At 43.3% G+C, this 5,662-nt stretch overlaps 1 long non-coding RNA gene across 1 annotated transcript; it reads left to right on the forward strand.

Annotated features, from left to right (window-relative positions):
• The first annotated feature begins 1,116 nt into the window (after positions 1-1,116).
• Positions 1,117-5,489, forward strand: LOC117870659. The gene is made up of 3 exons (XR_004644016.1): positions 1,117-1,554; positions 3,796-3,914; positions 5,097-5,489. It is a non-coding gene; the product is annotated as an uncharacterized LOC117870659 (long non-coding RNA).
• Positions 5,490-5,662: the final 173 nt, after the last annotated feature.

A 5,662-nucleotide genomic window follows, 5' to 3' on the forward strand; every position in this document is an offset into this window, starting at 1 on the left:
GAGTTGGCACTCTCAGTTGGGTTCCGCCAGAACCGCATTGTCACAGTAAGGAACCTAAGTCAAATACAACAGGAGTACTTGTGGCACCTTAGAGACTAACAAATTTACGAGAGCATAAGCTTTTGTGGGCTACAGCCCACTTCTTCGGATGCATATAGAATGGAACATATATTGAAGAGATATAGATACACACATACAGAGAGCATGAACAGGTGGGAGTTGTCTTACCAACTCTGAGAGGCCAATTAAGTAAGAGAAAAAAACTTTTGAAGTGATAATCAAGATAGCCCAGTACAGACCGTTTGATAAGAAGTGTGAGAATACTTACAAGGGGAGATAGAGTCAATGTTTGTAATGGCTCAGCCATTCCCAGTCCTTTTTCAATCCTAAACTGATTGTATCTAGTTTGCATATCAATTCCAGCTCAGCAATCTCTCGTTGGAGTCTGTTTTTGAAGTTTTTCTGTTGTAAAATAGCCACCTGCAGGTCTGTCATTGAATGGCCAGACAGGTTAAAGTGTTCTCCCACTGGTTTTTGAGAATTATGATTCCTGATGTCAGATTTGTGTCCATTAATTCTTTTGCGTAGAGACTGTCCGGTTTGGCCAATGTACATGGCAGAGGGGCATTGCTGGCACATGATGGCATATATCACATTGGTAGATGTGCAGGTGAACGAGCCTTTGGTGGTATGGCTTATGTGATTAGGTCTATGATGATGTCACTTGAATAGATATGTGGACAGGGTTGGCATCGGGCTTTGTTACAAGGATAGGTTCCTGGGTCAGTGTTTTTCTTCAGTGATGTGTGGTTGCTGGTGAGTATTTGCTTTAGGCTGGGGGTTGTCTGTAAGCGAGGACAGGTCTGTCTCCCAAGATCTAACCTGTCTGGGTACTCACTTGTCAGGGGGAGAACCAAGTTCAAGTTGCTGCTTTAATCAGTAGTTATACACAGTTTCTACAGGAGAGATTGAGAGCAGTCTATCCCAGAATAGCCTAGTAATTAGGCTGCCCACCATAGAACTAGTAGAGCTGAGTTCAACTGCCTGCTCAAGAGTGGGAATTCAAACTGGGGTCTCCTACATCCCAGCAAGAACCCTAACCACTGGCTTAAAGGGGACACGGACACACAGGCTGTTTGCTGGCCTGAAACAGACATTTCCAAGTTGTTGACACATTTTGAATATTTTCAGAACCAAACAGAATATATGTTTTGATTGTTCAGTTTTCTGACTGAACAATTAATTATTTGCCCAAGTGGAGGGATCTATCATCATCTGAGAGTAGAGCTTTGATAAGACAAGACTTAAAGTATGTTTAGTTTTGGGTTTTTTGTCAGGCCTGTGTCCCCTGGCAATCCCTCACACTTTAAGCACTGAGGGCTCTGGAAAGAAAAAGTCCTCTGAAGAAGAGACCTCCTGAGCAGAGCTCTTTTGCAGAGATGATACCTGCCATGGAAGTCAGGCAGCACTCATCTCCTCCACCGAAGGCCGCAAGTGAAACCACCATAATGTACCCTTGGACTCTGGGACTTCGGTAACCTCTGACAACAAACCGTGAGTGCGGTACAGCAGAAGGAAGGGGGAAAGTGGTGTGTTAAAGGGATATTTGTTCATTCCACATTCACACCAGCAGGTGGGGAAACCGGTGAAGACTGCTGCCAAAAATACTCTGTAGTGAGGGTGTTATACTTATTATCTCTATATTGTTAATTCACTGTTACTGTGTTTCCCCAAGTTAATGCTGTGCTTCGTCTCCTCTTAATAAAAGGGTTTTTTTGTATGTGTTGCACACAGATTCTGTGCTTACCAGTGTATAGGTATTACCTATTAAGGGTGCCCAAGAGAGGTATTTAGGTTTAGGTATTTATAGGTGGGGGGAGGGTTAAATTGTTTGGGGTTTTTTTGTAATTTTAAGAGGGCCCTCAAACTCAACCCTTCTTTCTGCCAGCAACACCTGAAAGAAGGGCTATACAGGTAACTTTCATCAGAGGAAGACAAGTATCTACAGAACTTCATCTATCCTTCACTGATGGGACAGTGTCTTTCCACCAGTGTTTCAACTCCTAACAGCAGACAGTGAATTTAATTTTGCATCTGTAACCCTTCTGCCCATCTAAGTTGGCAGCAACAAGGGCCGGGTTCTGTATCTAGGGGTTCCGTTTCAATAACGCAATGCAAAACCGGCTCAAGCCCCCACCCAGTGACCTGGGACAATTACATACCACCCCCTGGGTGCCTCTAAGAGGCAATACTTCCCCTCTCGTAAGCACAGAGTGTAGCAGAAAATGTTTAATAACATGAGGTAAACGACATCAGCATTAAATTGGAAAAAACACCACAAACAGGATTCATAACACAAACCATGAGCAAAAAACCTACCCCAGCAAACTGGGCTGTGTCCTTTCCCTTTGGTTCTTGAATCCAGCAACCCAAAAATCACCCAGAGTCCCCAAAGTCCAACACCCCCAAAGTCTCTTGGGTCCAGCAACCACCCAAAGTCCCAAAAGTCCAACAAACCCCAAAGTCTCTGTCTCTGGTCAGAGCAGCCCCAGAGTAAAAGGGGGGGGGCACGCAGGGTGTTAAGGGGCACCTTACGTGATCCAAGGCCGGCTGGCTGTCTCTCCGTGGGGTTCCGCCACAGCCTTCACCACGAGCCAGTCCACTTCCTGCCGTCCCACAAGCTGCTCCACTCCGCTCACCCACCTGTGAGCCACCCCAGCCGTCCCCGCAAACAGCTCCGCTTGCCGTTCCTTGGGCCACTCCAACCAGCCCCGCAAGGCTCCACGCCATTCCTCCAGTCATCCCCACAAATTGCTTCGCCAGCTGGTTAGCAATATAGCTTCAGGCTCCCCCACTAGTTAACCCAGCACTCAGTGATCTCAGTTCTTAATAACTTTAGCTCTTTTGTGATTTCAGCTCATAGTAGGGGAGCCCCAGTGTTAGTACACCATTAGCCCAAAGTGAATTCAGCTCAGCAGCCCATAACTAGACTCCTAATGGAATCAAAGTTAGCTCTGACATCCCACAGTGGAGAGAGAAAATAATACAATTGGTGTTTCAAACCTGCAGCAGGGGCCCATACCATCAGGTACAAATACCTATCCCCATCCTCTCTCTCTCTCAGTTCACTGGGTTTTTGTAACCCATGTCCCTTGTCAAGCAAGTGCTACTTAGGTAATGGTTAAGGATTCACTCAGTCCTTCTGTCATACAACAGTTCCACTGGCCTTGATTCACAGAATCAGGGTAACAAAACTTTATTCTTCCTGCCCCAATAACAGAGAAAACTGGGGATCCCATACCAGCCAAAGTAACCACTTTGAGTTGCTGTTGTTTCATGCCAGGCGAGTGGGTGTGCCTATGCAAACAAGATCAGCCCCTGGAGTTCTTTTCCACACTCACCATAATTCACCACCAGATGTCAGGGTAGAGCTCATCCTGACTCTGCTTACACATCTCTCTACAGAAAGGTCAAGCGGATCATGAAGCAAGTGTGTAGATGTTTCACTTAGCAGTCATGTTAGTTAGGTCCATCCTGTTAAGAAGTGACACAGGATGCTTTGGCTGAGGTTAAGTTCTGTGTGTGTGTGTGATCTTTGATTATAATTATTCATCCCCTGTAAACTTCACCCACAGACCATTTCCCTCTATCCTCAAAAGCCCTCAAATACAGATATAACTTGCCTCTTAATGAAACTCTGCCCAAAACAAAGTTTAAGGGATAGTATGATTCAGTCAATCCCACTGAAAATCCCTATTGACTGGTGGTGACTTTTGCTCTCTGACCATATTACAGTTCTTCTCAGGTACCTTCAGCGCACAAAATTCTATGGGAGAAGGCTCCCTTCCCATCCTTCAGCCCTGGGCCCCTTTTCATTTTCTGACTGCAAAACCTTTTTATAACTGCAGCTGCAGGTGAGTCCTAGCCTTGCTTCTTGTTGGAGTCTGTATTAACCCTTTCTCTGCCAGAATGGTGTGTTGCGTCTCTGACACCATCATAAAGCAAACTTGAGGTTAGCATAAATTATGAGTTTCCAAGAAAACTTTTAGAAACTTTATCCCAGAATTATGATAGGACCTGAGATTCTCTGATTCAATATTATATTTATCATCATAGTTACTATAATTTTATATATAGATTTTGGAGATACCCAGTGCATGTATGTGATTATAGTTATAGGATGTGTATCTTCCAATTAATGAAGGTTATGTATTTGGTTACATATTTCAATCCATTGTTTATCAGAGAATTCCTGACCTAGACCCCTTTCCTGCTTGATTTCAGCTTTCAATTTGCCTACCATTATAGTTAGTCATAATAAATTGATATAAATTATAGCCTTTTGTGGTCTTTATACATAATTAAAAATATCTACAACAGCATTGTGCTGTCACTGCTCAGTATTCATTAATGTCTAATAAGACATAAGCATTCCCTTTATTTAAAATGTTACTCAGCAGATTAACAATATAGGATGCAACATGATGGTCTGTGGGGCAACAACAGCAAAAACTATGCAGCACAATATGTAGTATATGTGCACACATAGAGGTGCAGTGAGGAGAGAGTAGGCTAGATTGGTACTCTGCTACTACATCACCTTCTGGAGTAGCACTGCACTGGTAGAACTCCATTCCGCCCCTGAAACTGATCGTTCTCTTTGCATTTTCATATGGATACATTATTGATAGAAATTTAAAATAGAAGGGAACCACTGTGTGTAGGGAATTATTTTCGCCTACTACATAAAGATATGTCTGCTGTGATTCAAACTTGAGACCTCCTGCTTTTGTAGAGTTACTGGGCACTGTTAAAAAAATATGTTGCATTTCACACTACAAATGGCTGCAATTCCGGGATAAATTAAGTGACCCCTGTATAGTCTCAGCTTCTTTAGTTTGCAAAGAGCTGGGAATACATTGAAAAGAACAGTATTACATAAATGTATTTTATGATTGATCATTATCCTAGCTCAGCACAAACCTCAGAAATACCTGATTACCCTGTCACAAGAAGCAACTGTCCTTGGGCCTCTGTCTCTCTCTCAAACAGATCCACCTACTTTAACACACTCTGTGCCTGTTTTCCTCCCTCAGCTGCTGTACTTTACACCTGGGAAACCACTAGTGCAAGGCTCCTGTTGGACTGCATCATTTCGAAAGGTGGCCTGGCCTTTAGCCCTTTTTTGTGTGCAACATACAGGAAACGCAGAAAAGTCTAAGAGGAAGAAAGGTTGTTTTAACCCATACAATACTCTTAATGACTCTCTGAAGGCAGTTACTGCATGGCATCTTTAACTCTTTCTATGGAGAGTTTAATCATGGATGCTTATCCATCAGTGATCCCTAATGTTCAAGACTTTTTGCTGTAACAATATTGAGGTTCTGCTCTGTGTGGAAATTAAAGTCCAGTCATTCCCCTGTGACATGTACAGATACGCTGGTGTTGCCCAGAATACGGCATCTTTAAAACCAGTCACTATGAAAAGCCATCTGGCATTTTCTTCACTATAAAAAGAAGAACAGGAGTACTTGTGGCACCTTAGAGACTAACAAATTTATTAGAGCATGCTCTAATAAATTTGTTAGTCTCTAAGGTGCCACAAGTACTCCTGTTCTTCTTTTTGCGGATACAGACTAACACGGCTGCTACTCTGAAACCT

Source organism: Trachemys scripta, unplaced genomic scaffold, assembly GCF_013100865.1.
Source record: "Trachemys scripta elegans isolate TJP31775 unplaced genomic scaffold, CAS_Tse_1.0 scaffold_89, whole genome shotgun sequence".
Classification (NCBI taxonomy): Eukaryota; Metazoa; Chordata; order Testudines; family Emydidae; genus Trachemys; species Trachemys scripta.